Here is a 13,394-nt window from a genome sequence, read left to right as displayed (position 1 = left end):
GTGGAATGACCATATATAACAGATAGTGGGAAAAGCAGCCAAGAGACCTAGATTCATCGGAAGCATCTTAAGGAAATGTAACTCATCCACGAAAGAAATTGTTCTCCCGATTCTTGAGTATTGTTCATCTATCTGGGATATCTGTCACTGTTAGAGGAGATAGAGATGATCCAACGAACAGCGGCCCGTTTCGTCAATGGATCGTTTAGCTGGCTAGAGGGCGTTACGGAGATGCTAAAGAAACTCTGCTGGCAGACATTACAACTGAGACGTTATACATCACGGAGAGATTTACAATCTAAATTTCGGGACGCACTTTTCTGGACGAGTGTGACAACGTATTACTCCCCCCCCACACACACATACACACACACACACACACACACATACATCTCGTGTATTGACCACGAGGAGAAAATTCGAGAAATTAGAGCCCGTACTGATGCTTACCGACAATGATTCTTCTAACGTACTATTCGAGAGTGGAACATCTATATCTACATTATTACTCTGCAGTTCACATATAAGTGCTTTGCAGAGGGTTCATCGAACCACAATCATACTGTATCTCTACCATTCCACTCCCGAACAGCGCGCGGGAAAAATTAACACTTAAACCTTTGTGTTAGAGCTCTGATTTCTCTTATTTTATTTTGATGATCATTCCTACCAATGTAGGTTGGGCTCAACAAAATATTTTCTCATTCGGAAGAGAAAGTTGGTGACTGAAATTTCGTAAATAGATCCCGCCGCGACGAAAAACGTCTTTGCTGTTATGACTTCCATCCCAACTCGCGTATCATATCTGCCACACTCTCTCCCCTATTACGTGATAATACAAAACGAGCTGCCCCTTTTTGCACCCTTTCGATGTCCTCCCACCAGATAAGGATCCCACACCGCGCAGCAATATTCTAACAGAGAACGAAAGACTGTAGTGTAAGCTGTCTCTTTAGTGGACTCGTTGCATCTTGTAAGTGTCCTGCCAATGAAACGCAACCTTTGGCTCTCCTTCCCCACAATATTATCGATGTGGTCTTTCCAACTGAAGTTGTTCGTAATTTTAACACCCAGGTAGTTAGTTGAACTGAAATCCTTGACAATTGTACTATTTATCGAGTAATCGAATTCCAGCGGATTTATTTTGGAACTCATGTGGATCAACTCACACTTTTCGATATTTAGCGTCAACTGCCACCTGCCAGACCATACAGCAATCTTTTCTAAATCGCTTTGCAACTGATACTGGTCTTCGGATGACCTTACTAGATGGTAAATTACAGCATCATCTGCGAACAACTTAAGAGAACTGCTCAGATTGTCACCCAGGTCATTTATATAGATCAGGAACCGCAGAAGTCCCAGGATGCTTCCCTGGGGAACACTCACAATTTTTTTTCTTTAACAGCAATACTGCATAATACGTTATATGTCCTTAATGTTATGTAGAAACTTTAACTCGTTCAATCTGAGTATGGCTCGTTAGGTGTAAGAGAGGGCCTGAAGGCCCTAACCTTGCCAGGTAAAATAAATGCATAAATAAATAAATAAATAAACACCTGATATCACTTCAGTTTTACTCGATGATTTGCCGTCTATTACTACGAACTACGACCTTACACAACTGAGACGATATCCCACAGGCCCGCAGCTTGATTAGAAGTCGCTTGTGAGGAACAATGTCAAAAGCTTTCCGGAAATCTAGAAATACGGAATCAACTTGAGATCCTCTGTCGATAGCGGCCATTACTTCGTGCGACTGGAGGGACCAGATAGTGGTACCGAAAGTACCCTCTGCTTTAGGTGGCTTTCGGAATATGATGTAGATGTAAATAGCCACTTTACGTCACTTCGTATTCCTACACAGTATCACCAGAATAATATATAATACCATATCATAACTACAAAGTCAGTCACTTTCATGATGGATTATCAACCATAAGATTTGAGTCTTTGCGGTAAATATGCTTTCGACTTGAAATGTTAGCTCTGACCACGTGATCTGTATTCGCCTCCATTTTACTTTATCCGACTGAAGGAGACTAAATATATTTTTTAATTTGGCTCCTAACTTACGTTAAAACGTCACAATAACGGCAACACTGTGGTTTCGTTTTAAAAATAAAAACAACTTTCGAATTTCACTTGACAATTTATACGGAGTGTCTCAGTTCAAAATTACTGAATCTCTACATCGTTCTGCTTATAGTGTATCTGAAAAAGCTACTCCGACAGTGAATGGTCTCTAGCCATTAAGTGGCATCATGTGGTTCAAATGTACAGACTAGCAATTTTCATCATGAGTACACGGTAATTGGCCTCCTCTTTTGAATCAACCAATAACCAATAGTCGCGACGACTACACAGTGCTGAGAAAAAAAGGAAAAAAACAACAACAGAAAATCTAGCCATCAAAAATTCTCGTAAATTCCCGTGCTTATTCCTGTAAAGGGGATCTAGCTGTCTCACATTCGATGTTTCCTCTCAAGTAAAAGCTCAGCTGTTTTTCAAATGAGATTTTATCGTCGTACTCCTACTTTCAGGAACGTTTGTTAACGTGAACGGTAGTAAATTTACTTCAAGGAAAAGAAGTAGTATTGTGATGAGCAGAAGTTCATTTTGTTACTTTTTCTCTTTCTTATATTTCATTAAAGCCATCTTTGTTTTGAAACATACACCAACATACGTATAAAGTAGTGTACACATATATTTTCTGTCATATGAGTACGCTGACCAGAAAGGTTAACATCCATGTAAACTCAGATGAAGAAGGAGCTTAGCAGAGTTGAAAAACAGAGTGCTCTAGAGGAGAAGGAATGGCATTTGCTTGCCTGGTTCGTTACACAATGCGCAAGAAACACGGAACGTTAACATAGAGGACGCTGTCAAAGAGACCGCAGACCGCTGGAGCTCGAATGGTGGTGTTTAAGATAACAGGAATTCAGGTAATTTAAGGTAACAAAGAGTGTGTTAGGCGTGCAACACGTATTCAGAGGAAGAACGCTAGGATGTGGAAAATCCTTTATATAAACAGAGCTGAGTAATAAAGAATTTAAAAGCAGTGACATTGTGAAGGCATAGTACGTTTCATTCTTCGCGGTTCATGGTAAGTAATCGGTGTTTGTTTACATATGAACTGTGTGTGCGCCCTTATAAGGTTGTTCCGGGAACAGTTTTAATACACATCGCTTTTCTACATCTTGTCTTTAACTATTGCGAATGTACTGGATTTCCAAAAGGTGCCATATAGTCCCCTCCCCTTCCTTACGAATTAAGTTGCATCCATAACTATATCGTATACTTATAGCATCAAAAAATAACGAAATCACTGATGAACGTACTTCAATGTGGAGACGAAATCCGACAGTCTATTTACATACAGCAATCATGTAAAATTACTCCTACCCAGAAAACAGATACTTTACCTGACTTGCAAAATGTGAGTACATGACATTTAAGAAATGCAGTTTATAACGATAATGATATGGACAGATGGACAAAGATGGTCACATCGAATCGTTGCGTAAGGCCGGATCTCTGGAACTGTCTGCACCATGCTCGCAATTAGCCAACGATGCATGGGCGTCCATAGGATATGTTTTAGGAGGAGGGGGGGACTATACCCTGGGGTACTGAGTATATTTTGGAAGACGAATGGCTAAGTGTAAGTAACAAAACAAAAAAAAAGCTCTAGTTCGGACTCTGTTCGAAGCCTACGTAATACCAACTTTTAATGTTTTATTCAAAAAAAATTACCTGATTACGCAATGGACACCCTTGCGATAACGAGCAAACGATGCCACGAACAGTACAAGGTGATGAAAGGCAGATTATGGCGTGACCAACAATTGCCAGGGTATGAGGCTCTCTAAAAACGGCTCGAAACTTCGCTCACACTATTGTTCACGAACGTGGTTAGATATCAGCTAATACATCCAACCAAAGATAGCACCTAAGATAACTAGAGGTTGAAAGAAACGAATTAAAAATAATGTTTGGTTACATTTCAGATACACTATTTCTTACTGTTGTTGTTGCTGCAGTCCAAAGGCAGGTTTGATGCAGCTCTCCATGCTACTCTATCCTGTGCAATTATCTTCGTTTCCAAACAACTGCTGCAACCTACATCCTTCGAAGACTTACTGTATTCCTTCTCGTAGTCTCTCTCAACGATTTTAAACTCCCCCGCCTCAAAATTCCCATCAATAATAAACTGCTAAAACCTTTACATCTCAGAATACGTCCTATCAACCGATTCCATTTTTTAGCCAAGTTGTGCTCATCAATTCCATTCAGTGCCTCCTCATTAATTGAGCGACCTACCGATCTACTTTTTACTATTCTTTGTAGTACCTCAATTCAAAAGCTTACATTCTCTTGTTGCCGAAAGGTTTCTCATCGATTTCTCACTTCCATACATGGCTACACTAAAGTCAAATACTTTCGGAACAACGTCCTAACAATCAAATCTGTATTACTTGTTAACAAATTCCTCTTCATAATCGCTATTCTTGACATTACCCGTCTAACTTTGATACCCTCTCTACTTCGGCCATTATCAGTTGTTATGCTGTCAAAATAGTAAAACCCATGCACTACTGTGACTGTCTCGTTTTCTAATCTAATTCCCTCTCCATCACCCGATACAGTTTGACTACATTCCGTCATCCACTTTTTCCTTTCGTTGCTTTCCGTCTGAAATTCTCCTCTCAAGACACTGTGCGTTTGTTCAACTTTTCTTCCAAGTCCTTTGCTGTCTCTGACTGAATTGCAATGTCATCGGAAAATCTCAAAGATTTTAGTTCTTCTCCCTGAACTTCAATTCGTTGTACAGGTTGAGTAAGGTACAACCCAGTAGCACTCCCTTCTCATCCACAGTTTCCCTTTCCTGCCTCTAGACTCTTTTAACTGCCATCCGGTTGCTGCAATATTTGTAAATAAGCTTTCGCTTCCTTTATGCTATAAACTATTTTGTCTTTCCTTAATCTATCTTTCAAAAGAAGTGATTGGGTCAGTATTGCTTCCCATGTTCCTACATTCCTCCTCAATCCAAAGTGATCTTCCACAAGGTAGGCTCCTATAAATTTATCCAGTCTTCTATAATGAATTCGCGTTAGTATTTTCCGAACGTGACTTATTAAACTGACAAAAAATTTAAATGTCGTGTGACTAGGACCTCCCGTCGGGTAGATCATCGTCCGGTGCAAGTCTTTCGATTTGACGCCACTTCGGCGACTTTCTCGTCTATGGGGTTGAAACGATGATGATTAGGACAACACAACATCGAGTCCCTGAGCGGAGAATATCTCCGACCCAGCCGGGAATCGAACCCGGGCCCTGAGGATTGACATTCTGCTGTTCTGACCACTCAGCTGCCGGGGGCGGAGCATTAAAATGATAGTTCGGTAAAATTCACATCTATCGTCACCTGCTTCCTACGGTATTGAAAATATTGCATTATATTTAAGTCTGAAGGTATTTCGCGTGTCTCATACATCTTGCACACTACATTGAATAGTTTTTTCATGGCCATATCTATCAAAGACATCAGTAGTTCTGACGGATGTCGTCTATACGTCCTCTTACTTTTCAATAACACTACCTTCAAGTTCATCTCCCTTGTATGTACAGTCTATTTACTCCTTCCCCAGTTCAACTTTCCGTTCTTTGCTTAGGACTGCTTTCCATCTGACCATCTGACTCTTGACATCATGCAGCTGCTTCTCTTTTCTGCAAAGACCTCTTTAATTTTCCTGTGGCGCTGTCTAATTTGTCCCAAGTGAAATATGCTGGGAAATCATTGTATTTGTCCTCTAACCATTTCTGCTTAACCGTTCTTCACTTCCTGTCTAATTCATTATTTATTCGATTGTATTCCTTTTGTCTGTCTCATTTGCTGCTCTTTTATGTTTTCTCCAATCTTCAAGTAAATTCAATAGCTGTTGCTTATTTCAAGGAAACCTACTAGGCCTTGTCTTCTCACCTATTTAACCCTCTGTTGCCTTCACTGTCTCATTTTTTGAAGCTACCTATTTGGCTACTACAAGTATTCCTCTCCCTTGTTTCAGTGAAGCATTGCGTAATGTTCCCTCTGAAACCACAACAACTTCTGGTTCTTTAAACATATTTCTGGTCACATCTCCTTTTTTCCCTGCATCCCTAAAATTTATTGAGTTCCAATCTACAGTTGATAAACAATAATTTGTCATCAGAGTCTACCCCTGAAAATGTCTTGAAGTTTAAAATCTGGTTCAGAAATCTCTTGAAATGTCCCCTTAGAAAAATTATACATGACTGTGCTTAAACTGACACACAAAATTTATTTTAGCGCAACGTAATCTGACTTTCAATAATCCCTACAAAAGAATGGGCCTGACTAACATTAACCTATACCTTTCACAAATCACTTCCCTCACAAAAAATCTTCGCTACTCGAACTACTTCAATACAGCGAGCGCCACTACTGCCAGCTAAATAAAAGATTCAAACTACGGAAGGCACTAACTACTGATAGGCATAGTTAGCAAAAGAAAGATTTTGATACAGAACAAACAGTGTATTTACCTTAATAGTGTTCAAAAGTCATAATATATACATAGCAGTTCATGACATCCAGTCTTACAAATTTCAAAACTCCGCCATCTCTTTCCCCACATCCACCACTGCTGGGTTCTCACCTCCAACTGCGCAACGCTACGAGCTCTTCACATCCATCTGCCCAACACTACAATGGCAGACAACAATGCAAACTAGCCACAGACTGCGCACAGCACAGCCAGTGATTTTTCATACAGAGCGCTACGTGGGGTTATCAATAAGAAAACCTAAACATCCTACTTACACTCTGTCTTATCATTATACAAGGTGCACATGAATAAAACCTACAAACTGCAGGGACGGCTACCTAACTGCAGATGGAGGAAAAAAGGTCCTATGAACATCTGTCCGGAAATGCATCTTTGCCACAGCAGATGGCGCTGACGAATGGAAGTTCCTCTGACCACCTTCCATGTGTTCCTTGTGTGTTGCAGACTGTGTGATTGACGCACCGTACAGTAAGTAGCAGAATGGTCAGACATTCATATCGGAAAAAAGCCGAGGTGTTGTTTGTGTACAGGCAAGCAGATGCAAACGGTCGATAGGAAGCACGGCTATATCGAAACAAGAGCCCTCACAGATATCAATTACATCACACTACATTTCAAGCTCTTTTTGGGCACCAGAGTGACCATTAGTCCTTTCAGACAGACGACATCATATTTGGAGGACCGGATTCTACAGGATATTGAGGCGAACGCGAGTATAAGTTCCCACGTGGTGTAAGCCAAAGTGCGGTTGCGTGTGTCCTGCATGACAATAGCTACTACACCTGTCACCTGCAAGGAGGCCACTTTGGACATCTGTTGTGATGTGAATGCAATGTAGCTCTTCACTGTTTCTGCGACGATCTGTTGTCGTAGCACGCACACCGTCCATTTTCGGACACATGTTCATAGGACCTCTTTGCCTCCATTTACCGTCAGGAATCCGTCTCTGCCGTTTGTCGGTTTTATTAATATTCACCCTGTGTAATCAGTCTGGAACCTTTTGATGTCTACCTTCCACGTGGACAGCGGTATTTAATGGTTCTTATACCAAGTGAATGAAATGATTAAAATATGCTTTATGCTAAATTCTAAAAGGCAACTTCCTCCCCACTCCATCTTCACTTACTATTTATCCTTCTCTTTATTTTCACACTACCAAATTTGAGTTCCCAGCTCCTCAAAATTAAATTTTTGTCTCCCTTCAATTTCTGGATAATTTCCTTTATCTCATCACACATCTTTCAACCTCTTCGTCATAAGATAAGCTACTTGTATTACTGTGGTGGGTGTTACTTCGCCCTATCTTAGTTACGATACTGCGTTCGCTATTTTGTTCGTAGCTGCTCATCTGCAATCCTCTTTTCTTATTCATTATTAGATCTACCCAAATACATGTATTCGATTTTTCAGTTATAACTCTGTTCTCATCTGGCTATAAGTCCTGTTCATCATGATACCGAACTCAGTATAATCCTCACTATATGTAACTTCAAATAATCATTTCCATTTTTGAAATTTCTAAACGGCCTGTTCGCATAAGGGTTTCACATTCTACCCTCCAACCGTCACAATGGGTCTTATCTCTCCTAATGACTGAAACAATGAGTCAATGAGACAGTTTGTACTGCTCATTTGTAACAGTCTATTATTATACACTCCTGGAAATTGAAAGAAGAACACCGTGCATTCATTGTCCCAGGAAGGGGAAACTTTATTGACACATTCCTGGGGTCAGATACATCACATGATCACACTGACAGAACCACAGGCACATAGACACAGGCAACAGAGCATGCACAATGTCGGCACTACTACAGTGTATATCCACCTTTCGCAGCAATGCAGGCTGCTATTCTCCCATGGAGACGATCGTAGAGGTGCTGGATGTAGTCCTGTGGAACGGCTTGCCATGCCATTTCCACCTGGCGCCTAAGTTGGACCAGCGTTCTTGCTGGACGTGCAGACCGCGTGAGACGACGCTTCATCCAGTCCCAAACATGCTCAGTGGGGGACAGGTCCGGAGATCTTGCTGGCCAGGGTCATTGACTTACACCTTCTAGAGCACGTTGGGTGGCACGGGATACATGCGGACGTGCATTGTCCTGTTGGAACAGCAAGTTCCCTTGCTGGTCAAGGAATGGTAGAACGATGGGTTCGATGACGGTTTGGATGTACCGTGCACTATTCAGTGTCCCCTCGACGATCACCAGAGGTGTACGGCCAGTGTAGGAGATCGCTCCCCACAGCATGATGCCGGGTGTTGGCCCTGTGTGCCTTGGTCGTATGCAGTCCTGATTGTGGCGCTCACCTGCACGGCGCCAAACACGCATACGACCATCATTGGCACCAAGGCAGAAGCGATTCTCATCGCTGCAGACGACACGTCTCCATTCGTCCCTCCATTCACGCCTGTCGCGACACCATTGGAGGCGGGCTGCACGATGTTGGGGCGTGAGCGGAAGACGGCCCAACGGTGTACGGGACCGTAGCCCAGCTTCATGGAGACGGTTGCGAATGGTCGTCGCCGATACCCCAGGAGCAACAGTGTCCCTAATTTGCTGGGAAGTGGCGGTGCGGTCCCCTACGGCATTGCGTAGGATCCTACGGTCTTGGCGTGCATCCGTGCATAGCTGCGGTCCGGTTCCAGGTCGACGGGCACGTGCACCTTCCGCCGACCACTGGCGACAACATCGATGTACTGTGGAGGCCTCACGCCCCACGTGTTGAGCAATTCGGCGGTACGTCCACCCGGCCTCCCGCATGCCCACTATACGCCCTCGCTCAAAGTCCGTCAGCTGCACATACGGTTCACGTCCACGCTGTCGCGGCATGGTACCAGTGTTAAAGACTGCGATGGAGCTCCGTATGCCACGGCAAACTGGATGACACTGACGGCGACGGTGCACAAATGCTGCGCAGCTAGCGCCATTTGGCGGCCAACACCGCGGTTCCTGGTGTGTCCGCTGTGCCGTGCGTGTGATCATTGCTTGTACAGCCCTCTCGCAGTGTCCGGAGCAAGTATGGTGGGTCTGACACACCGGTGTCAATGTGTTCTTTTTTCCATTTCCAGGAGTGTATTCGATTTGGTATCGGCAAATGAAGTCTATAGGCTTTGCTTCAATACAGAACTATTACTATACTTGATTCTCTTTACAGACCTGAAATTTGTGTTCTCTGGGCTTTTTCTGTTTTATCGAAATCTGTTGTACGTGTATTGTCTTCCATGAGAAAATATCGACTTATTTACTGAGAAGAGTTCCAGAACTCAATTATTTACCAAATCGGTTAAAATAGTTGCAAGTAGCAAGTATTACTTATATCAGGCGATAACTACAATGACTCTACTGTGAAGACGAGAAATAAACGAAAATGGCTTGAAACATTTGTAGATACCTGAACGGGTTTTCAGTCCTATAACATAGTTGCATTTGAAGCTGGACTCGTACGCTCATTCTTGAGTCTGCTCTTTTATGAAATTACCAGTTTTTTTACACTGACACGTGCAGACCATTCAAAAGTTCAGAGCATTTCCCAGCAATGGAGGGACGTGAATTACTGCGGGGGACCGAAAAACTAGACAAACGAAAAATGAATCAGAGAACATGCTGGTGTGGGGCAGAATTACGGCTGTAACAAAAATAAAATGGTGTGAAATAATTAACTAAGACACCAGTTTAAAAGAGGTAAGGAGAGGCCGGACGACTTCCCAATTATACGAGAAAATCACATTAGTCCGATAACCACGGATACTTATCGTTGAAGACAGATATACGTGTGTCTTTTTCCACGAGCGGGCATCAAATATCTGATGACGTAACAGCGCTATGATCATCAGTCCAAAGACTGGTTCAGTACTTTTCTGCATGCTAGTCAATCCTGTACAAGGCTATTAATCTCTGCAAAGCTACTGCAGCCTACATCCACCTGAACCGGCTGTCTATAGTCAAGACTTCGTCTCCGTCTACAGTTAATCTTCATCGCCACCACCACACAACTCACACTATTAACTTATTGACTATTGCCTGATGCCTCAGGAACTGTCCTATCAACCGATTCCTTCTTTAAATTTTGCCGTAAATTAATGCTTTCCCGAATTTGATTCAGTACCTCTTCATTAGTTATGTGGTCTACCCATCTAATCTTCCGTATTTTTCTGTAGAGTACATTGCGTAGGCTTCTCTTCTCTCCATGTCTGTACTACTTATCATCCACATTTCACTTTTGCGCAGTGCCTTATTCCAGGAAAATATCGTCAGATAAAATGCTCTGACACGTTAATTTACATTCAGCGTTAACAGAAGAAATTTTCTTTTTATTGCCACTCTGCATTTTATATCTTCTCCACTTCTGGACTTTTATCGCTGCTACCTCCAGAATTTCAAAGAATGTTTCACGGCAAACATTGTGAAATGCTTTCCAAAGTCTAAACGTACATTTGTCTTTCTTCGGTCTATCTTCTGAGAAAAGTCATACAGTGAGGTGACAAGAGTCACGGTATCGTGATATGCATATATATGGTGCACATGGCGGTAGTATCGCGAACCTTGTTAAAAAAAGGGCAGAGCTCTCATTTGCACTCAGGTGATTCGTGTGAAAAGTTTCCGTCGTGAAAATGGCCGCACAATGGGTCTTGACAGACTTTGAACGCGGAACAACAGTTGGAGCTAGAAGCATTCCATTTAGGAAATCGTTAGAGAATTCAATATTCCGAGATCCATAGTGTCAACAGTGTGCCGAAAATACACAATTTCTGGCACTACCTTTACCATACACAATGCAATTGCAGACGGACTTCACTTACCGACCAAGAGCAGGAGTGTTTGCATATAATTGTCAGTGAAGAAGGAGAAACACCTTCGCGTGAAATAATCCGAGAAATCAATCTGGAACATACGAATAATTTGATCATTAGGACAGTGCAACGAAATTTGCCATTAATGGACACTGACAGCAGACAAACGACGCGCGTGCCTTTGCTCACACCGTAACATCGCCTATAGTGCCGCTCCTGGGCTCGTGACCACATCTGGAAACTTGTGCAAAGGTTTTATGGAGCGAAACTGCTGAGGTCATCCATCAGTCCCTAAGCCTACACAATACTTAATCGAACTTAAACTAACTTATGGACAACATACACACCCAGGCCCGAGGGAGGACTCGAACCTCCGACGTGGGGAGCGACACGGACCGTGCAAGGCGCCATAGACCACGTGGTTACAGCGCGCGGCTTGACCATATCTGTTGTGCCCTAGATGACTGTAAAACTGTGGCCTGGTCGGATGAGTCCCGATTCCAGTTAGTAGGACCTAATGGTAGGAGTTTAGTGTAGCGCAGACCCAAAGAAACCATGAACCCAAATTGTCAACTGGGCACGTGCAAGCTGGTGGTGGCTCCATAACGGTGTTGGCAGGGTTTTCTTGGAATGGACAGGGTCCTTGTTTTGTTCGGCTATCTGGGTACTATTTGCAGCCATTCATGGGCTTCATAGACTTCATATTCCCAAACAGTTATGGAATTTTTACAAATGGGAATGCGTCATATCACCAGACCACCATTGTCGGGAACTGGTTTGAACAAAATTCTGGACAATCCGAGCGAATGATTTGCGCACCGAGATATCCCGACAAGCGTCCCATAGAAAATTTATGGGACGTAATGAAAAGGTCCGTTCCTGCACAAAATCATGTACCGTCAATACCTTCGTAATTTTGGACGGCAACAGAGGCACCATGGCTCAATATTTCTGCCAGTGATTTCCTGCGACTCATTGTGGCCATGCAGCCGGGATGATATATTACACTGGGAAAAAGAGGTCCGGTATAATATTAGAAGATATCCCATGACTTTTTTCACCTCAGTGTAAAGTCAGCAATGCCTTGCGTGTTACTATATTTCTCCAGAGCAAACACTGAGGTCAACTTCTGTCTCACTTCCCCTTTTCTTCTGTAAATAATTCGTGTCGGTATTCCGATGCTAAAAGTTATTAAACTTATGGTTCGGTAATGTTCACCGCTGTAGGTGTATGCTTTGTTAATAACTGCCATGAATCCGTTTTTGAGTTAGTCGCGGTATCCAACTTGTCTTATATATCCCGCATAACAGCTGGAATTATTCAGTCATGGTTGAAGCTCCTAAGGAGCTCCATAATTCTGAGGGATGTTGTCAAATCCGGATGCTTTGTTTCGATGCAGTTTCAGTGTTCTGTGGAATGGCAGAAATACGTATTGACTTCGAACCAATGCACAACGCTGACCGTGTGATCAGCCGAAGTTTGGAACGTCTTCGATGACCACTGGTGAGACGAAATTTCAGTTTTCGACTCTGCTGTTGCTCTGCTGGAAAGTGATAAGTGCTGGAACTGGTCCTGTTGATTCCATGCTCACATTATGTTACACAAGGTATGACAAGGATATTAATAAATGATTTTCTTATACTACGAGCTTGAAGATAAGGTAGTGAAGTTGAGAGAGAAAACGAGTAGTACTATTAGAAGTATAGAGGAGAGAAAGGAGAAAGAAATTCAGTTAAATCAAGTGACTTTTTCTTTACACGAATATTAAAAATAATTTTAGGGATACTGAAAGAAGCTCAGTCTGTTTTAAAAATCAACGAAAGTCAAGCTAAAGAAAATATTCATCTGTGTGTCAGTGTTATCATATTCTTATGAGAAGGTAGAAGAGTCACGGAAATTGATAAATAGTAGCTAATCCCACTACAGTATCGTAATGGGGGATGTCAAAGCAGGTGAACGACGAAAACCAAACAATGAAACTTCGGATATTGCACCAAAAGTGAAATAGGTAGAAT

The sequence above is a fragment of the Schistocerca gregaria genome, chromosome 2, assembly GCF_023897955.1.
Source record: "Schistocerca gregaria isolate iqSchGreg1 chromosome 2, iqSchGreg1.2, whole genome shotgun sequence".
NCBI lineage: Eukaryota > Metazoa > Arthropoda > Insecta > Orthoptera > Acrididae > Schistocerca > Schistocerca gregaria.
Note: the sequence above shows the minus strand (reverse complement) of the source record.